The sequence below is a fragment of the Camelus dromedarius genome, unplaced genomic scaffold (genome assembly GCF_036321535.1).
Source record: "Camelus dromedarius isolate mCamDro1 unplaced genomic scaffold, mCamDro1.pat HAP1_SCAFFOLD_18, whole genome shotgun sequence".
Taxonomy (NCBI): domain Eukaryota; kingdom Metazoa; phylum Chordata; class Mammalia; order Artiodactyla; family Camelidae; genus Camelus; species Camelus dromedarius.
The window spans coordinates 308,115-330,160 of record NW_026989818.1 but is presented as its reverse complement, the minus strand read 5'-3'; the positions used below and the strand labels follow the sequence as shown (position 1 = coordinate 330,160).

The 22,046-nt window shown below is 42.0% G+C and overlaps 1 long non-coding RNA gene across 1 annotated transcript; it reads left to right on the top strand.

Annotated features, from left to right (window-relative positions):
* Positions 1–17,209: 17,209 nt before the first annotated feature.
* LOC135320853 (uncharacterized) lies at positions 17,210–20,146 on the top strand. The gene is made up of 3 exons (XR_010380203.1): positions 17,210–17,650; positions 17,938–18,161; positions 20,059–20,146. It is a non-coding gene; the product is annotated as an uncharacterized LOC135320853 (long non-coding RNA).
* The last annotated feature ends 1,900 nt before the right edge of the window (positions 20,147–22,046 follow it).

Below are 22,046 nucleotides of genomic sequence, written 5' to 3'. Positions count from 1 at the left end.
GGGCAGGGCTTGGGGGAGGGAACAGTGGAAATTGAATGTGACCTCAAACACTTAGGTGGGTGCTGGGGCTGTTACTAAAATGGGGTGTCTGGGAGGTACCTGCCAGGAATCGAATTCCAGAGTAAATGGCGGACATGAGGCATTTTTAAGATGCCATTTGTCATCCAAGTTAGGACTTCAAAGAGGCACTCGGGTCTATGGCCCTGGGGCTCAGGTGAAGGAGCCGGACTAGAGATACACGTTGGGAGTCGTCATTCTTAGCTGGTGTTCACAGCCGCGCATGTGAATTAGATCATCTTGAGAGCTGCAGACTGAGGCTGAGGCGGGGCAGGGCTGTGCCTGGGTTGGAGGAAAGCCCAGACCATGCAGCTTTGGTGTGTCAGTCTGCGGCGTTTGCGATTTTCAGACTAATGCCATTTATCCTTAAGGGGCCGGGGGTTGGTCAGGGCCAGCCTGGAAGAAATCTGAAGGGAGGGTCGTGGCCACGTGTGTGTCTTGGGAAGATGCAGAGTCTGCAGGGTCCGGGAGGGTAGACTTCTAAGAAGCTGGAGTTGGAGTGGGGAGAAAGTAGTCACACTCATCTGTGAGGGAGGGAGGGCGTCCTTGGGAGTCGCCACCCTACTGGACTCGCTTTCCAATGAACAGAAGACAATCAGACAGAGGATCTGAGGTGAGAAGGGATGGGCGCTGGGAGGGGAGCCAACCTGGAGAATGGTGCTTGCAAAGTTCTGGAATAGTCTCCCTGAAAAATTGAGTTAAAAATACCCAGACTCTTAAGAACATTGATAGTGACTGGGGAGAAGGCAGTTGTTTTTCTGGCCTCCTAAGGGTAATGCATGTATCCAGGGATACACAGAAGATTCAGGCAGTCTTTTCCAGGGGTTTGATCCTTACCAGGGGGAACAGTGCAAGTTTAAAGGGGGAGAAGGGCAGCCGAGGGAAGCTAGTCAGTCCCTGTGTCAGGTACCAGTCGGCAGCACTACTTGCGTGCTGCATTCTCATCCATGCCTCCCAGGTGGGCGGTGGCAGCCCCCTTTTGCGGATTGGGAAGCCTTCTCAGAGGGGTTAAGGAATTGGTCCGTTTAGCGGCTAGTCAATGCTGTAGCAGGATTCAAGCTGGGCCTTGTCAGACTTCAAGGGCATGTTCTCTCTACAAATTCTCTCTCCCTGTTGTACCTGGATTGGTGAATTGGGTCAGTTTTGGAGCCTTTCACAGAAAGTATGATTTAAGTGCCTCAGGACAGTTTCACAAAGCTCAGTGTTCTTTCATGGTTCAGAAACACCGCACTGCTTTTCGCCCCACAGAGGTAAGTTCTTACTCCTTGATGATGACGTGGTTGCAGATGACGTACAGGTGCAAAACCAGACTTAGCAGCTTCTGAAGGGAAACTCTCCAGTTCTCCCTTGATCGGCTTTCTTCCACGGGATGTAACTGCTGCAGCGTAGGCCTGAGCTTTCCATATGGAGTGAGGGTTTGATATCCAAAGTTAGCATAAAACGGTCAGATGAAGAAAATCGACGTTGACAATTTATTTTTGGGTTACATTAGTGAAGATATTCTGTCAGTTAATGACCCATATATCGAATGAAATTGAGTACAGAACATTGCAATTCTTACTTTCTATTTAGAGTTCTCTTACAGAGTTAGGTTGCCTGCTTGGGAACATCAGCTCCACCACCACGGCACCTATCAGTGTGTTGGTGTTATTGCATTTACGCAGTGAATGTAATCTGGGCTTCCTCAGCCCCAAACACTCCAGTGCAGAATCACGGGCTGTAGCCATCTCTTAGTCACGCAAATACTTCTAAAATTATATGATGCCAGAAAAGAAAGAAGAGGGAGAGAGAGATTGCCTTTAACAAAGTTCCTTTCTATTCTAACTGCAAACTGTTGTTGAGCAGCTCTGGTTTCCTTTGGATATAAATATATACATTTCTTTGCATGTAATCTGGGTTTTGGACTAGAACACCAAGCTCTTGCTGTCCACAAGCCACAAAAATAGTAGCCAAATTGCACACGTGTGAAATAGTTTATACTTTTTTCTGAGAAAGAATCCTTGAATTTGGGACTTGGGCTGTGATTTTTGCTTTTTGCTTCCCCCACCCCTCTTGTAATCTCTCACTCCTTCCCACGTGGCCCCCAAGAGTTCGTGGTTTCAAAGGAGTGGGCAAACACCCAGTTGGTCACCATGTACTGTTGCTATAGATGGAGCCCTGCCAAGACCTAAAGGACATTATCAGAGAGGACTTCCTGGAAGAAATGGGCTCTACATTCAATCGTGAGGACAGAGTAAGTGTCAGCCAGGAGAAGGAGTCAAGAGTGTGGCTCAGGTGGCAGGTGCAGCCCGGGCAGAGGCCTGGAGGCTTGTGGGGTGGGGACCTGGGGAGAGTGCCCTGTGTGGTCCAGGGTGGAGTGTTCCCCTGCTGGGGAGGACCCTGGAGAGAGCCTGGGGCGAAGGGCTTTGGAAGACGATGGGTTTTATTTGAACAGACACTGGAGGCAGTGAAGGGTGTCAGCAGGAAGTGACCCTCAGGAAAGGTACTTCTGGTTTTGCTTCTGATATTCTACAGACAGAAGGGTCGGGATGGGCGAGAACAGGTCTGTCTGTCCCTTTGAGACCCACCCCATCATTCATTTATTCATAACACGTGCACTTCTGTGTGTCTAGGGGAGAGTGGGTGGACCCACATTAGTAAGCAAAATGTATTTGCTTCTTGTGAGCTTAGCAGTGTCAGAAGTTGACTTAGCCTAGAATGTTCTAGGAATAGAGGAACAAGTTGCGGAGGTTGGAGGGAGGGAAGTCTTCCTTGGGAAACAATCGAAATGATCCTGGAGGCAAGTGGGAAGTAGGAGCAGGACAGGGGGTCCCTGAGGTCACTGGGGACCTGGGAACTGGGGTGAGCTGGGTGAGCAGTGTCAGGGGCGGGGCTAGAATTCCACCAGGGAGCCTCTGAAGGGTTTGAAGTGGGGTGATGTAATCAACTTTGTGATTTGGGAAGGCTGCCGTTGCTCTGTGTGTGTGTGTGTGTGTGTGTGTGTGTGTGTGTGTGTAGCGGGGAAGAGTGGGAGGGTGCCACCAACTGGGGGGCCACTAGAAGACCATTCACAGGCTGGGAGAGCGGCGTCAGGGCTGCTTGGGGACAGCAGGGGCAGTGTGGATGCCGGATTTCCTTATGGGGAGGGCTTGTTATCGGGGTCGCCCGAGAGGCGACTTTTGGCTGGAAGAAAAGAGATGGAGGCTGCCAGGTGGACTTTCCTCTTCTCTCCTTCCCTGCCTTGTGTGATGATCTTAGCTCAGCCAACTTTTGGAACAGAAGAGCTAAGTTCCAGGGTAGCCCAGGACTTTGTTGAGCTCGTTCGAGTGAGATCTGATAGGATTTAAATTTCTGTTCAGATCTGCATGTTCACTTAGCTAGAAACCTCCCGTCATTTCGATTTCCATGGGGTATTTATTCTTGATAAAGATTGCTTTCTTGGTGAGAGGAAATTTAATACAGCTGTTGTCTTTCTCAAAAAAAAAAAATCATATCTTTAAAGAAATTTAATACTCCAAAGAATAGCAAAATTTAAAAATGATAAAGTAAGGCTTTGGTGTAGTTTCTTTGCTCTCTGAGCTAATGTGGAGTTAGAGCCTTTGCATTACTTAATAGCATATCCTTGTCAGTATTTAAAGAGCTGTTAGTGAGCACCCCAGGCCCCACCTCTCAAAACATCATTAAAGTTTGCTCTGAAATAGTGAGGTCATAAAGGTCTTGTTTGCAGAATTCAGTTTGTTTATATTATGCAGCATAGCTCCATTTGTAAAATAATAATAGGTTCAAAATTAAGAAAGTGGAAGATAATTGATTTTTTTAAAGCTGAAACATAAACTTTCTTGTGCTAATGTTGCAACTGGAAATTTTGAAAAGAAAAATCCTACTGTCATATCATCTACGTGGAATACATATATGACTTCCACATTTGAAAAGTAACGGCGCAGTGGTTTTAGAAGTCAGGAGCATTCCAGCTCAGATACTGGCATTGATGGTTGCTGGTTTTCAATGGAAGAGCCTAAATTTGCCTTCTGAGCATTTTTTTTCTTTTGTAGTGAGAGGGCTGAGGAGTGCTTTGCCAGCATGAGTTTGGGACAATTTGAGGGCAGATGTCGTGTACCAGCAGTGAGATATTTCCTTGCGTTTAATTTTCCGGACATCACCAGGGCACATGTGGGGTTTGTGCATGCAGGCTGGGATGCTGCAGGACTCCCTAATCCATCACCGTTATGTCCTGGAGCTGCTCCGGTTAGTGAATAATTTTCTGTACCTTGGAGGTAAAGTGGTCTGATGCAGATGATCAGATACGTAGTTAAAGTGCTATTACTTGAAATAAGAGAAACCTAGAAACATGGCTCTAACAATACAGGATGAGGGAGGAGAATTGGCTGAGCTGCGTGCAGTGGGGAGTCTTCTCAGCTGACTCCCACGCCGTGATTCCCACCAATATCCGTCCCAGCCCTGCACGGTTGTCCTACCGAAGCAAGCATGCACTTTGCTCAGAAACGCACTGAATTTCCTTGCGCCTCTGTTTGTTGGCTTTTTTTTGAAAGCACATCTTGCCCTTTGCTTAAATGCCATCCCTGCAAGTCGCCTCTTACACTCATCCTTCTGGACCTCGTCCATACATAGCTGCTGAATGGATGAACAGAATGTAGAATCTCCATTTACTGAAACATTATTCAGACGTAAGAGTGAATAAAAAAGAAAAAGAGGAAAATGAAAAAGGCCACCTCTTCTGGGAAGTCCACTCTGACTGCTCAACCCGCCCTTTTCCCTTTGAAACACATTCACTTATGCTCCACTCTACTCTTTTTTATAGTACTTACAACCCTCTAATAAACTTTAACGTTTTCAAAAAAAAAGAGATGCTGATACCACTTCAACATGGACGAGCCTTGAGAACAGCATGTTAAGTGAAAGGAAGCAGACACACACGGCCACATATTGTTGACTTCAGTGATCTGAAATGCCCAGAATAGGCACATGCAGAGGAGGAGAGTAGGTGATGGTTGCAAAGGGCTAGGTGGAGTGGGGTAAGGGAGTGACTGCTAGTGACAGGGGGATTCTTTTGGGGTGATGAAGTGTTCTGGAAATAGATGGTGATGAGGGCTGCACAACCGTGAGTGTGCAGAAGACTGCTGAGCTCTGTCTCTGGGAGTGCCTGTGGTTGGGGGCGGCTTTATTTTCTTCTCACCCTGCACTCTGAAGAGACATCTTGTGCAGTGGCCTTTCTACTGTGAGTGGTGAGAATCAGAGACTTTGCAGAGTCTTGTTTCTTTATCCCCCCCCTGCTGAGTGTAGGCAAAATAAGTTTAAGCCTGAGAAAGTGCTCCATCTGCAGAAATGTATTTCACTTTTGCATGGTGTAAAAATCTTGAGAGCTTTTTAATTGTTGAGGAGAGTCTGTGGGGGGAAATAGCCCGTGAAGCCTTGGGGAGACCTGGAAAAGCCGCGCTTCCCTCCCTGACACGGGTGGAGTATTCACCCCAGTTCAGGCAGTGAAGGGCTCAGAGCCGTGAGCGGAGTTGACAATCGTGAATATTTACGTGTATCCGCTGCTTCATCTTGGATATTAATTTCAACCTGAGTCAGTTTGTGGCGGCAGCCTCATCCTACATTAGGAATTTATAGTATCTGCTCTTTGAGGTGAAGACCTGACAGAGTTTATTATTTAACAGTCTCCCTTGAATTGATATCTCAGATTCCTTTGTCAAAAGCAAAACAGCAGAAATACAGACGTCCTTTAATGCCAATATGACCGGGAAAGGGTTTAGTCTCTGTGCCTCAGTGGCCTTATCTGCGGGTGGGGATGATGATAACAGTGTTTCCCTCAGAGGGGCTGGTGAGGGGAGAGTGAGGAGCACAAAGGGAGGACTTACACGAGATGCTCATGAATGACTGAATTTAGTGCTCTCATCCTGGTGAGGCCTCAGGGGCAGAGATGTCAGTACAGAGCATTCCTAGGCAGAGCTAGATCCGTGTTGGCAGCTGTTATGATCAGTATCACAACTGTGGGTTATCAGGTAGTTTTAAGACTTGGTAATATGAATTCATGAATAATGTTAGAAGACTAGACATCTCAGATTCAGTTTACATAGTTCTCAAGATTTCCTCTGAGAAATGGGTGGTTTTTTCCCCATTCGTAAATCTGAGATGAGTCTCTAAAAAATTTCTGTATACCTCCATCTTTTTGCTTTAATTCTCCATTTCTTAAAAAATAAAAGTTTTTAAATTGAGTTAGTGGGGACTGAACTGAGGGCCTCATGCATGCTAAGCACATACTCTCCCAAACGAAGTATAATCTCCCCCCTGATTTTTTTTTAAATTTACTTTCTTAGTATTCAGAGGTTAGAGGCCTCTAATTCTTTTTCTGGAGACTTGTCCATGAACCTGTAAATCTATTATTAATGGACAAAACTTGGTTTATTAAAAAAAATGAATAGAATATTCTGCAATCCATCCAAAAGGAAATGTTCATTGGCTTAAAATGTTTCTCCTTTAAGGTGATTTCTCCTTTTTGGTCTAGCTCAATTTATTAACAGACATCCTCATCATCATAATGAACAAACTCGCTCTGAGTGGACACCTACCTAAGGCTAAAATACTTTCCTCATGTTTTACTTCATGGCAGGTGTTTGACGGTAGGTATCAGTGTCTCCTTTTTTGCAGCTGAGGGATTGAGAGATGGAGCAGCTTGTCCCAAATCACATGCAGCTGGCGGTGGCTAGCTCGGTGCTGGAACCCAGGCTGCACAGGATGCATTCTTAATTGCTCCTCTAATCAGCCTCCCGTTGAGTGGTTACCCGAACTCCTGTGACTCCATAAATGGCCGATTTTAGTGATCTCAGCCTGATGAGGCCTTCAAAGGGGAGACACCAGTGAGAATGTGAGACAGAGCGGCATAAATTAAAATTGTACATTTTCACAGATGTTTAATTCTCAGGTAGTGGCATAAAAAGTTAATTTTTATGTATTTTAGTGCTCTGTAAGCACTAAAAACAAAACATTAAAAATAATTATAGTGCAAATGAGAAGGGGGCTTGGAAAGTCCAACCACTGCTGATGATGTTACTTGTTTTTCTCTAGTGGCCCTTATTGACAGAAATACTTACAAAGACTGAATTGGTTTTATGTAGTCTTAATATGGAAGAAAAGATTGTCAGTGAATATTTTAAGAAAATCTTTATTCTTTTCTTTCCTGATGATGTATATATAAGTTGTTTTCATGGCTTAAGTACATTTCCTCATTTGTGAAATTTGAGTAATATCGTTTAACTTGTCTGACTGTGAGAGTTAGTAGCCTTGTATACAAAGAACCCAAGAGGTGCTTAGTAAAAATGTGCTGTCACAATGACAGATATTTTAGAAGGATCAACTCTGAATACTAAAGAGGGTGGCTTATTACTGATGCATATTTAATATGTATATATATGATATATATGAATATGGCTTAAAGTAACAAGGATTCATTTATTTTTTAGTGCACTATGAAGTTTTAATGAAATCTGTATCATTCTAGTGAGACAGAGACTAGTTAAATTGCCTTAAGCAGACGACCTTGAAGATTATTTACACAGAATGTGTATTGTTAGAACTCAGATGTCATGTTGCCGTGTAACCATCCACTCAGACATGTAAATTCGTTGGATTCTGACATCCACAATGATCATTTTCAGGGAATAAGCTTCTCTCTTTTGTGATTAAAGAAAATTTTGATCTTTTTTCCTGCACTCTTAACAGGTTTAAAATATCAAAACATTGATTTGACATGTAACTTTTTTAATAGAGAGAATAAAGCTCATGCTGTTTTATTATGTAAATAAATGTTTTTGTATTTCAACAAACGTATGATTTCCTGGATTTTGAGAAGTATGTTACAAGATACTTAGATAACCTACTTTCAGAAAAATACAGACGCGGCTTTTATGAATATAGGCCTAGTACAGATCTGTTCGTTTTTGCTACAGTGCAAGACATGAGGCGTAGGAGAGATTTGCTGCCGATTGCAAGGAGGAGAGATCCCATGTCTCAGTCTCCCCTCCTGTAAAATGAAGTGGCTGGACTGGATTCTTTCCTCTTCTAAGATGAGTTTCCATGAGCCTGTGTCTTTTGTTTATATTCAGGAGTATTAGCAATATCAGATTAAATACTGGGTTACCCTCGCTTCCCCCGAAGCAAAGTGCAGTATGTGCTACAGAAGCTTTTAGTTATCTGATTCTCGTTTCTGATCCTACAGGCAATTTTTGTGTTGCATGCTTCCTGGCAACCTGGAAGGTCTTTTTAGCCATAGGTGGCGCTTGTTGCACCTTCTTACTGTCTTAATTTTCCTGTTTGTTAAAGAAGGCTTAAACAACGTTATTTTGTTTTGATTTCTTTGCTTGATGCTTCAGAATAGCACAATGTCCATTATGTCTGTCTGCCTGGAAAAATTGTTCTGCTTATATTTTAGTTTTATTCTGTCATCTCGCTGTGAACATCTCAGACTTGCTGTGTAAACAATGGCAAAATCGGACTTTTCTTCCAGTGTTAGAAACCAGTGAGCCGGGAATTTATAAAACAGCTAGTAGCGGCCTCTGGAGCACCTTAAAGCTGAAAAGTGTACTGAGTTCCCTGAGTATTGACCACGCTGCTGTGTGTTAATTGGTGGTAGGAGATTTGGTACATATAGGAAGGGGTGTAGTTTTTTGACTTGGGTTTGCGTGCACGTGCTGCCACTGAGCCATGTGAGCCTGAGTCAGTTCATTCTGAGTTTTTGCCTCGTCTGTGAGATTGGGACGTTGGTATGTGCTTTGTAGAATTGTGAGAATTAGAAATTATGTAAAGTGTTTACCACAGTGGGTATGTCAAGAGGGCTCATAATCTTTAGCTGCTGTTTGGTGTGAAGCCATCATTTTATAGTCTTTGGCAATTACTAAGAAACAGGAAAACAAGAAAAGCTGGTTTTATGATGAAAGATATTTGAGGAGGTTCCATAGTTCCTATACCCATAATTAAGCATCAGCAGAGTCAGAAGTGTTACACAGTCACCCTGAACCAACGTTAAGCCACAGAATTTTTTGTTACTTCATATATGTTGGGGCCTAAGGGGATCCAATACTTATATGCATGTTGTCTCCAGCAGCCAACTGAGAGATGACACAAAAGAGTAGGCAGGCGATAAATGTCTCCTTTGTTACTGATGAAGCCACGTTCTCCATGAACTTCAGGGCTGTGGGAAAATGTGTGTCATGATACTGTGTCCCAGAATTAGAGACTCACCCTGTCCCAGGTAGCTCTGGGCCACAGCGAGCCTTCCCTTGAGAGGACCTGCCCCTTCATGCACAGGGCTGTCCTGACATGGAGCTGAGCATCCCAGGTGCTTCCCAATGGTGACCAACACTGGAGGGAAAGGTAGGGTTTCACATTCCCTGCTTGTCTCCCCAGACTCACACCTCACCCTGTTAGTGTGACGAGGGCTAGCTGTGATCCAGCGGCCAGCGGTATGAAGGGAGAAGCACTCTCCATGGCCCAGATGAGTGGGGAGGAGGCATCCCCTCCCTAGTTTAAACAGGTGGTGGGATGGAATGGGAGGGTGCTCCCCAAGAGTTTATAAAAGGAGAAATAAGGATTTTCTTTGGGACTTATACTAGCCAGGAAACACATAATATTATTAGAAGGGAGACTTGTAAATCACTTTTATATTAAGTTGACATTTGTTGAACACCAAAAATGTGCTACATTCTTTTCTGAGAGTTTTACAGAAATGAATTCTTCAGTCTTCTCAACAAGCGAGTAAGGAAGGGTTGATTGTTATCCCAGTTTTACAGTGTGGAAATTTCGGCACGGAGAGGGTAAGTAAGTTGGCCAAGGTCACAGAGCTAGTAAGTGGCAGAGCTGGTATTTAAACCCTGGCTGTCTGGTTTCCAGGCTCCCAGAGATGGGCTTTGGGTGTTTAGAGGTATCTGCATCCCTGAATCTTTGTACCACTTTGCATCAGTTAGCCCAGAAAGGACAGGGGAAGGAGAGTTACACAGGTGCTCACTGTCATGTCTCGGCCACTGTCCACGAAGTGTGCACTGTGATTAGCGTTAATTATTTTCTAGGCAGTAGATCTGTTCGTATAACAGAAATTTAGTCCATTGAGTTAATCTACAAACCCTTCCTGCTCTGCTTCTGTCCATGGTTGCCATGTGACTGCCTGCCCATGATTGGGCTGTGGAGGAGAAACTGTACTCATGGTTGAACTCTGATATTTCAGTCTGGTTTATAGTTTCACTTCTTCTGTTACATTAATAAGTTTCTGGTTTTCTTGCATCAGTGTGTCATGAGTTTGGTTAATGTGAAACCAGTCCATGGGAGCCCAGGGATGCTAACGGTATAATTTCTGAGCACACTGTCGCACTTCTACCCGTGCAGACCTGGCTGGAGGATGTCCGCCTTCCTCACTGATTTCTCCAAACAGCAGGGTCCTCTCCCACCCCCGGATGTGAGGCTGGGAGCTCTATGAGTTGGCCAGTCGGTGGCCAAGTCCACCAATCAGAAAATGATGAAGTACCCGGAAGTGGGCTTAATAGAAGAAAAGGGCTTCCAGGTAGTCCGATGGGCTGTTCGAGTCCATTTGGTGAGAAGCTGTCCACTGTCTGTGGTTGAGCTGCTGCTTTGCTGTTGAAAAGTCTGGATTAGATGAAGAGATTTTAAGAAGGAGAAAGGAGTGATTTCAGGTGGTACGTCCACACCGGTGAGAAGTGATGGATGACCGCCTGTGTGAGGCATAGACAGAGTCTTACAAACTTCATAAAACAGCTTTAAAAGCTCTGCCATCTGAGTGCACTTCATATGGGGTCCAGTTCATCACTGGTCGCGCTGAGAGGGCAAATAATTGATGATGGCGGAAAGGACACGGAGGCATCAAAAAGTCTCAGTCATGTTCCCTGTTTAAAGGATGTGGCACAATGTAGTATATTTGAGCTGGGTTTTCACTGAACAATTTTTAGTGTTTTCTGGGACTCCCCAGTGCCCCAAGGCTCCATGCAGCTGGGTGTCCCCTCAAAGCAGCTCTGTCAGCGCTTGCCCTGGGCTGACGTGGTGTCGCGGGGAGCAGGGCGGTCAGCGTCCACGGCTCCTCCGAGATCCGTCTCCTCATCCGCAGTGCCGGGTTGCTCATCCGTGTCTACTTAGTAGTTTTGCTGAGAATCACACGTGATGGTTGTCAGGTGTGATTTGTGATTGTCTCTGTAATTGGCATATAGTCAGTGTTTGATAGAAACCCTTGTTTTTTTAGTATAATTGTAGCAGCTAGATTGCAGTGGTTTTTAGTCTGTATTTTTTTATAACTTTATTCTTATTTTTAAATATGAACTTATTTTTATTTATTTTTTTGGAGGTACTGGGGATTGAAGCCAGGACATTGTGCATGCTAAGTAGGTGCTCTACAACTGAGTAATACACACCCTCCTTGTCTGCACTTGAAAATAAATATTGCAATACACAAAATAGATCTTAAACACCATCATGGGACCTAGTCTCTGTATAGACAATTGAACACATATGCTATTTCAATAAGAATAAATGTTGTTGAGACATACATTTCTGAATCTGTTAATGTGCTTAAAAACGATCATAGGTAGTGATAAACACGAGTCTTTGATCCAGTACTTCTTAGGGTCTGTTTTGCCATCAATGGAAATTACATTATACAGAGAAGGCTAATTGGGTCTCTTTGATATTTGGATGGTTTAGCAGATGATCAAGGCTTTCAAAAGCTGACAGAATTGTATTTTAAACTAACTACAAAGTTATCTTCTAGAAGTTGGAATTCCTAAGCTTGTGAAGTGTCCAGTAATCCAGGGGGTATGTGTCTGTGTCTGTGTGAACGTTTGTGTGTGTGATTTCAGGAAGGTAGAAATAAGTTCCATATAGCCTTCTATTACCTTTCTCCTCCAGTTCAAGGTGTAGGCATATATTTACACAAATAAATTGATATTCTTTTGTCATTTGGCATATTGGGAATAAGAGGTTGTCATATTTGTTTCAGAAGGGTTGGGGGGCATGAGCTTAGAAAACGGGAGGAGAAAGAGGCCGGGAGGCACTTCACACTCTGTGCAGGATTTGAGGAACAGTAGCTTTTCTTTTTTCTTCTAAAGCAAACTGGTGCTGAATTGTAACATACTATTATCAGAATTGCTTTTCTGATCAGATACAAGTGCCTCAGATATTTGAAGGCAACATGAATGGTGAAATGTGTTTTAGCAGTTATCTTTAAAAGTAGTTTTATTTTTCAAGTAAAAGGCTATAGCCTGTTCTTACTTCCAGCGGTACAAGACATGCTCATTAATCTATGTACATGATCTGTGTGCTTAGTTTCTTTGGTTTTTTTTTTTTTTTTTTTTTTTGAAATGCTTGTTTCATTGTGGTTTGAATGAATGTTTAAAATTTCTGGATTTTGATGTTTAGAACATGCTGATTTATGAGAACCGTTAAAAACCTGATTGTTCTTTGGTCCTTGTTTGTTGGGGCACCCTATTGATTTCTGTTGTCTGTTAAAGAGGGAAATGCTTCCTCTAGCCTGCAGATCATTAAGTGAATGGTTTGCAGTGTGCCTTTCAAATTCTTTGAATGCATTGAGCATGTTTGTCCAGTGAATTTTGAATTGACTCATTGTAATGACTTTGCTTTTGTTCTGTGGCTTTTGCTCCTCTCCACAAGAATTTGAATTCTCTGTGGCATTTTGTATACGTGTTCTTAACAGGGGAAGAAATTTTGCATTTTTTACAGAGCTGGGTTTTCCTATCCCCTCTGAATGCCATCTATAATTGATACAATAAAAATCTGTTATTGCAGTGCATAATTATTTCATAAACTATTTTTTGGCATAATCAGAAACAATGACAAAGAATGATAAAAAAAATACAAAAACCTTCCTTCCTTTGAAGAATAGAAATGAGGTGGTCAGGCTCACGCATGCTTTGTGCCTGACACACTTACTCTCATTTCATTGTGTATCATGATTCGGAGATGGAGTTGCTTCAGGTTTGTAGGTTTTTGTTTTAACATTTGTGTTGAATTCTTTCTCCAGGCTGATGTTTCCTGTTGTGTTTGTGGAAAGAGTAGAAGGGAAACAAATACTTTGTTTTGTTTTCAGGAGTCCTGAGTTGATGAGAAAAGAGTTGAGGGTGGGCTGAGGAAAAGAGTGACACTCCCTCTCCTCCCGGCTGAAATTGATAAACAAATAAATCAATTAAGTGTATCGATATTTGACCAATAGAAGTTAGCGAGCCCAAAATGGATAGATATGCCCAATGGAAATTACTGAGTTCACCTGTAGAATTATGTGCTTTACCAAGTAGAAGCAGCTTAGAGCAATCGGAAAAATCAGTAATATGATGAGATATAAAAGGGATATCATATCTTTTATTTCTGAAACTTTTCTACGGTAAGTTGTGTAGAGCTAAAATTAAGTTTCAAGCACCAGGATTTAAGAGTGTGGGTGGTTCTGTAGGATCGTTATTCACGGATGTGCCTAGACCCTGCTAGAGTGGCTGAAGATGGCAGGAAAAGACCCAGAGGCAGGATTTGTCATCCTAGTATGTCCTCCATAATGGTTCCATGTGAAAGCCCATGATTGGTTTAACAAACTGTAACACACCCCAGCCGCCTGTGAACTTTGATAAGAAAAAAATATGCTTAGAAACTGCTTTGCAAGCAAGTGCCTGTGCATCCTCACACCAGTCTCCTTGCCTTAAAAAGCAGAGACAATGCTTTGCTTGCATAGTTGAGGTTTTAGATAGCACTCTGCTGGTTGCAAAGCAAGGACCGTGGCCCTCAGCTATAAACGCTGGGCTTGTGTGCTGTTAGATAGTCTATTATCCCCAAAACAAGGACCTGGCTGGTCTGGTGGTCTGCTTTGTAATTCACATATTTAAAAATGTATCTTGTTATTGCTATCAGTTAACTTCTTTATTTCTCACTCTGCGGTGATGATTGTTGCTATTTGACCTAATCAAGTCATGCTTAACTCTTTCCTGCTCATGACACTGAAAAGAGTCATGACTTACAGAATGCTCCAAGAAGAAAGTACTTGACTGATTTCATCTTGCTACCCAATCAAACCAATCAAATAAAAACCCAGTGTTGACACAGATTATATGCCCTCCAGAATAGGGTCACTGTCTTCCTTGTGTTTCATTTGTTTGGTCACAGTGTCTGGATAGCGCCTTGCTGTCCAGCAGTTTTGTGAGGATACGGTGCTCGTGAATCATTGTAAGGACAGAAATTTGACAACAGACTATGTTGTTCATTTCACAAGGGAAAAGGTAATATAGAAATACTGCTCAGATCTATTTTAAAATTAAGCTTGGAATTTTGAGAAGAGTTCAAGAAACCATACAAAGATCTTTTTCACTAATTTTAGATCTATCTTAGACACATTATGGTTACATAGCAGAGTAACTTATCAAGTAGATTTGACAAGAGGTGTGTATTATTGATTTTTTGTTTTAGTTGAAATATTCTATCTGAGATAAAGTAATCAGTGCCTATAAATGCACAAATATGTTTGTATTTCTAGGTAACATGGGAGCAGACTTCATATGTTTCTATATAATATATATGACTGTGTGTTTTAATCTGTCTGTCAGTGTTTTTATAGTTTTTCAGCAATGTTGTAACTTTAGAATTCTTCTAAGAAAATCACCCCAGATTCTAGTGCAGTTTGTACTGTGTATCCTGTCTTATGCATGGGATTCCACTGTCCCCTCAGGGAGGAATTTCCTCTCCTATTGAGTTAGTAGCAGATTTAAAGGAACTGGGATTTCTAGGCCTTTGCTCTCCATGTGTTTGCAGTTGGCTGTCAATCACGATTTTCCCTTTCTTGAGTTTTCATTGTTCAATTAGAATTTTTGAAAATAACTACTATTATGTTTCACAGGTCTCCCTAGAAACTTGATGTGTTTGTGCTTTTCAGTTTTCAATTTATGAAAAATATAAATGCACCCTTGTTTTTAAGTAGTCCTTTTTCACTAGATATTTGTTTATCTCTTTATAGTTAAAATAATTTTTTTCCCAATGAATGAATCGTTGTGCATGTTTTAAAAGATACCTTACTTTTTATTTTTCTTATTCTAACAGGTATATTCTTTGTAGAGAATTTAGAAAATAAGGATAAACACAGTAATAACATAAAATGGCCTCTAATCTCACCTGGAGATACAGTTGTAAGGTTTGAAATTGAGAATTACAAGTCCTCTCACGTTGTTCTTCTTTTTCAAGTACGTTTTGGTTACTGAGACCCTCGAATTCCCATATGAAGTGTAGCAGCAGCTAGTCAGTTACTGCAGAGGAGCCCACTGGGATTGTAATCGAGACCACGTTGAATATATGGATCGCTCTGTGGAGCACTGACATTCCAAGAGCGCTGTCATCTGATCCAGGAATGTGCGTGGTGTGTCTGTCCAGGTATTTAGGTCTTCTTTAATTTTTTTTCAAAAATGTGTAGAGTTTACATAGTATTATTTTATTTTATTTTTTCCCTTTATACTGAGTAAAAGTGTGCAAGATACCGGAATCAGAACTGTATTATAGCCCCGCCACTTGCTGCTACCATGGACGCTGCGGTCTTTCTTTCCCCTCTGTAAAATCTTGCACAAAATAGGACCTAAGTAACTCTTTCTTGAATGAATGATTTTATGATTGCTGAATGATGCTTGAGAGTCCTTGTGATGATATCTTTTTCCCAGACTTTCCCCTTTTCTTAACTATGCCCTTTCTCTTCCTTTCCTCCAGCCTGGGTTTCAGCCTGCCTGTGGCATTGATTTTCCCTATCTGTGGGCTCTTCCTTTCACTAGTTCACGATAATGTTACATGTGGGCTGTGGAAACTTGCTAGATGTCAAGAAAGAGCCAATCCATTGCATGCTAGTATTTTTAGTGCGTGGTATTCTTTTATCGATTGAAATTAAATCAGGCTGACCCCCTGAGCTCTTTTCACCTTCCTATACATGATACTGCTCTGGTTGCTGCATGTGCCCTTCCCCCAGACTTGGTTTTGGAGTTGAGTAAGTCACCATCACTGGAGACCTCTCTTTAAAAGATGAAGAGGACATTTGATCCTTCTCCCTGGTTGGGGACTTGGATGAGATGAGGTAACAGATAAAGAATGGAGCCCCAGCTCATTCTGACCACTGCTCTTTCTGTTCCTTTCTCCAGGGGAAAAGAGTACAATTCAAAAATATAAAGATTGTGAGCTAATGAGATAGACAAGACAACCGATCATTTATTAAATGTCCTTTCATGCCAGAAACAAATGTATTATACACAAAATAAGCACACAAAGCACGGTAGTACCGTGATTACAAACGTGGGTCTGAGTTCGAGTCCTGCTCTGGAATGACCAGTCCTGTGAGATGGAGACATGGTAGGCTGGCTTAGCGTCTCTCGGACTAGTTTTCTGCCCTGCAGAGACGGGGCTCGCTAGGCGTCCCCCCCCGTAGAGGTGCTGGGGGGTGTAAGTGACGCACGTGGGCAGCCCTAGCACAGCTGCTCGTTCCTCGTAAGTGCAGGAGAGCATAGCTTTTGCGGTGACGGCTTTATGACCTCCCCGTGAAGACTCTCAGTGGTCCTAAGGGATGCCTTGTGGTTTGGAGATGGGATTCTCATTTCTGTAAATACCCAAGGATTGTGTAATTGGGCCCTGCTGATTTGAATCTATTCTTTAGAAAGTACATGTTGTAGATATATTTTTCAAGCATGCATGCTTTTTTCTTTTATTATTTATTGTTCTACCCTCTCATCTCTTGGTGTGACTTTTCATGGAATCCAGGAAACAGCCCTAAGCCACCTGCCTCTTCACACGACTCCGTGGCGGTTTTCTTCCCTGACTAGAAGAGGGTTCTGCATAGGGAATTTTCTTTGTTCCCCTTTTCTTGGAGTCTCTCTGTCTGTCTGCCCACCTCTCACCTGTCCAACTGTCCATTTCTCTACCCACTCATTCTTCTGACTTGTTCCAAAAAGCATTTCAGGCAGCTTACAGAAGAACAGATACCAAATAAACAGGTGAGAAAATGGGGCCAAGTTCAGACAGTGAGGCTAGGAGGCGAGCCTGTGTGAGGGTGGCAGGCATGAGAGACACGCGTCTGCCCTGTGACTTATAAGATCGACAGCAAGAGTGTGCCTGATGCTCCCAGCAGACACAGGTTAACAGGGTTTGTGGGAGATGCTCACTGGCTGTGAAATAAATAAGTGGCTGAGGAGAAGCCCAGCCTTTCCAGCTACTAAGGCTTAGGAGAATATTTTGAGTGTCTTCCAAAATCAGGGTATTGAATCTTTTATTTTTTCAGAGTTCTATGTATAGTTGGTTACATTCTATACCTGGAAATTTCTCCAAAACTGCTTCCCACGTGAGTCCCATGGCTCGGAAATGGGGTGGTTCTGCTCATTGACGGGTGTTGGTCAGAAACATAAAATGACAGCCTCAAAGGAGCCTGGGATTTGTCAGTTATGTTTTGTCAGTGCTGTAGATTTCAGAAAACACTTTCACACTTTCTCTCCATCTGAGGCGGCAGCGTGCTCTCTTACCAGCATCAGGAGCTCAGGGCTACGGGATGGTGGGGGCTGACTGCACTGCCGTGAAGACAGCTAAGGTAGTTACTGCAGGCGTGGTGCTTTCACGTAGTGCATTTCATGTTCTTCAATAGGTTTTAACAGGTAGTTAATTAACTGTGTTAATTAACATTTAATAAATATGATGCTTTGTTGAAAAGACAGTTATAGGCAGAAAATAAGTTGTGAACACTTTGAAAACGGTTTCATTACTGAAATTTCAGTAGGGAAGATTTAGTTTTTCTTATTTATGCCTCTCTTTAAAAGTAACAAAGAAACAAGACAGAAAAAGCAGAGGATGATTTCTGTTCTTCCTCTCGGCTTGCAGGTGCCCTCACCTCCAGTGGCATCCATCCAGACACCAGCACTGACACTGGCCGTGCTCCGAACTGCCTCAGCCCTGAAGACACAACTGGCAAATAGAAGGCGGCCACGCCCTGTTACAGCAGGTGCTCTCACTTTGTGGGTCCTTATGTAACTGCGTGGTTTTAATCAGGATCGCCCGTTCTACATTGTGTGGCGCTGCTGCCGTGTCTCCTAGTTATTGTTTCTGTAAGTACTCGTGTATTTTTTTCAATGTGTGGTACTAGACATCTAAAAATGCTTTTTTTAGATGAAAAATAATGTGTATTTAATATAAAAGTCTGAAAAAAGGGGCAAAAGGGTCTATCCTGATCCCACTACTCAGAGATAATAATTAACACTTGAACATCTATTTTCTGTTCTTTTCATCATTGTGTATCTCCTCTGTCATAAAAACCAGCGAGCACTCTGTGCCTTTTTACTGTGTGGAGACCTCCATTTTCCATTGTGCTTATTTCACGTTTTTCTACAATATTCTATCCCCCCTAGCATGATTTTTAATGACCATTATAGCATTCTGTCTTGTGGAGGCATCTTCCATTTTAGTTCGGACTTAAATAAACTGTGAAATTCCAAGTACACTTAACTGAAGTACTGAAAAGAGAACTGTGGTGGTACCAAAAAGCCCCTACATCCCTTCCCCTTTTTTCCTGAGAGTAAAAACTGCTGAAAATGTGGTGTATATATGTCATGACCTTTATGCCTATGTCATATATATATATACACATTCTTACATACACGTATATCAGAAATCTATCTATATGTGTGTGTATATATGCTTTATTGAAAAATAAGGCCATACTATATGTTTTCTGCAGCTCGGTTTATTCACTCAGGGGTATATCATAGACTTCCTCCCACTCCAGACTCACCCGGTCCTTTCAGATAGAGTAGAGGGGTCTCCTGATATGTAGGTTTGGTCTCTTGTGCAAGGACACCTTCGGTGGGAGAGTACTGTGGACAAGGCCTTGGGCCACGCCGAAACGCTGGCCCCTTAGTGCCTACAGCTCGCCTTGATTTACGGCATCATTGTCTTGATGGTGGATACTTAAGTTTTCTCCATTTTCCACTGTCAGAAATGGTGTTTGACTGGCATCCTTCTTGTACAAACATTCCTGTGACCTTGAATGAGTATTCCTTTAGTTAAGGTTTCTGGAAATTCAGTCCCTGGATGTGACAATTACATACATCACAGGCTCCTTTCAAGCGACTCTAGAAATTCCTTCTCCTGTGGGGAATGAAAAGATGTAGAATAACTTATGTAACCAATTGTCTATCGCTGGATATGATTTCACTTCAGCTTTTCTTCCCACCATTGTAAAAAGTGCTGTGTAAATGCTCTGATGAGTACATCTTTTTGAACTGATTTTTTTTTCTAAGTGAAACGATTCCTAAAAGTGGAGTTCAGTGTGTGTGTACACAAGTTTTTCAGAGTTTACATATCCATTGATATGTCGTCCTCCAAGAAGATAGCTAACAGTTTGTTCTCTCAAAGATGGACACTAGCTAGAATATCTTTTAAAAACATTTGCCAATATGATGAGCAAAAGTGCTTTTTCTTTGTTTTAGTTTGCACTTGATGACCAGAGAGGTATTGAGCATTTTTCACTCATTAGCCATCTGACTTTTAAAAAGTGAATGATCCCTTTTGTCCTTTGCACACATTTAAGTGAGGGAGCTTCTTGTTGCTTTGTGACAGCTCTTTGTATGTTATGAACAGTAACCCCTTGTCTTCATCAACATGTATCACAGAGCTTTTACTTGTCATATCTTGCCTTTCATTTTGTTCAGTAGGTTTATTTTTGTTGTGGCCCAAAATAATCTTAAGATAGTAAATGTCTTCTCTTTGGGTTTTATCCTTGATTTTATTCTTAGAAATACTTTCTTATAATGGTATATATCTCTTCTGTAGGTTTTTCTAATCTCTAAGATGGAGATGATAATAGTACTTGTTATAGAGAGGAGAAGTTGAATTAATATGAGCAAAGAGTTGTATTTGCTGTTATTAGTACTTTCTAATATTTACATCACTATCTGTTATTTTTCTTGTGGTCATTATGACTGGAATAGAATTTGTTTTTTCCAGGTGATTCTCTGATTGTCCCAAGACAATTATTGAATTCATACTTGGCTCTTTGATTTGAAATCCCACCTGTAAAAAATACTTATGTATACTAGAGTCTCTTTTTGAGTTCATGGTTTATTTCTGTCAATCTTACTTTCTTATTCCAGTGCTATATCTAACATATTGCAAAAATTTATTTAATATCTGACAATGCGATTTTTTTTGATTCTTTTTTCCATCCCTAATTTTCTTGGCTAGTATTATGACTTTATTATTCCTGAAGAATTCTAAAATACTTTTTTCAAGTTAAAAAAAAAAACAGATAAGAGTTGTCATGGGATTTTTTAGTAAGTTTTAAATTATATTTAGGAGAACGTACATCTTTACAAAACTACTTTCCTCCATACAATATGTTGATGTCTCTACATTCACACCTCTTACTTTACCACTCAGTACAGTCCTGTACTTTCTCCATGTACAACATGGGCATTGATTTAGAGTTTATTCCAGATTATTGTTGATGTTTTTGTTAATTTTGTAAGTGAAAATTTTTTGCTATTATATATTTTAACTGTTCAAACTGACACCTAGGAAGGCAGATTCGGTTTGTAAATACTCACTTTGTAACTTGTCATTTAAAATTGTAAGTATTAAGTACTTGTTACAGAATCCTTTCTTTCGTGTTTTTAAAAATTTGTTTCCAAGATTCTCAAAATGGTCATAGCTAAGTAGTATAGGTGGGGAGACAGATGGAGAGAGGTAGTGTGGCTCATGTACAAACTGTGAGCAGTTTCATGGCTGCCTTTAGGCTGGAGAAGCCCCAGAAGAACCCAGGTTAGACAGGGGGTGGCTTCGTATGCACTTGAAAGCCAGCTTTCCTGCCTGTATGGTGAAGCCTGGTGGGCGTGGCAGGTAGGTGATCAAGATCCGATGAAGGTCATTGGCTGCACAGAGCGCTGTGTCTGTGAGAACTGGAGACCTCTGCCATGGGAAATGCTTGGTGCCAGGAACACTGCAGGGGAGCTGGGGAGCCTGTGTGTTAAGGATTTTCCAGTCCTGGGAGTGGGAAGCTGAGACTCTGCATTCAGATCTGAGTTTGAATTCATCCTCTCTTGTTTACTGGTCCTCTGACTTTTGTCAAGTTATCTACCCTCTTTGAACTCCTGTTTTCTTGTCTCTCAAAACAGGAGAATTACAACCTGCTGCTAGCATTTGTTCAGGGTAAATTATCTGTGTCTACAAGATGTCACGTATAGTCACAAGCTCAGTGAGAAATAGGCTGTCGCTTCTTCTGCAACTCAGTGCTCGACAAGACATCGGGAGAAAGACAGTTCCTAATTTGTATGTTATGCCAGTAGGACCAAAATTAATGTTTTGCCTTTCCCTAGCAGTATACTTACTCCTTTGCTTCATTTACCTCTCCTCCTTTCCTTTCCCTTCCTCCACCAAAAGATCCTGAGACTCTCTCAGAACACTAGATTCAAATTACTTTAAAAGTTGGCTCATTCCCTAGAAATGACAGTGACATAAAAAATCTGTTCACATCCCAGACTTGACTGTATTTGATTTACACACACACACACACACACAGACACACTCACACATCTGGCTACCTCTCAATTCCTGAGGGAGAAGGACCACTTTTTCTGAGTTTTCATTCACTGAGTGTGAGAGCAAAGTCTCTTAAGCAGACTTTCTCCTGGCTTCATGCATGGTTTTTTATTGGATTTCTCTGTGGCCATAGAATTATTCTCCTACTAGAAGAGAGGAAGTGGAGACATAGAGATTCTGCTTAGATATTGGTGACATTATATTTGAGTTGGAAAGGACTTAAGACAGCATAGAGTCGTAACTTTTTATGGGTGAGAATCCATGATGGTGTAACTTGGACAAGAACCTGGGTCTCCTGACATTGTGTCCACATGGATGAAGAGGCAAATGGGTGTGGGATGGCAGGTATCCTTCTTGCTTGAGTTCCAGGGTCTTGCTAGTTTTCATTGCTCAGCTGC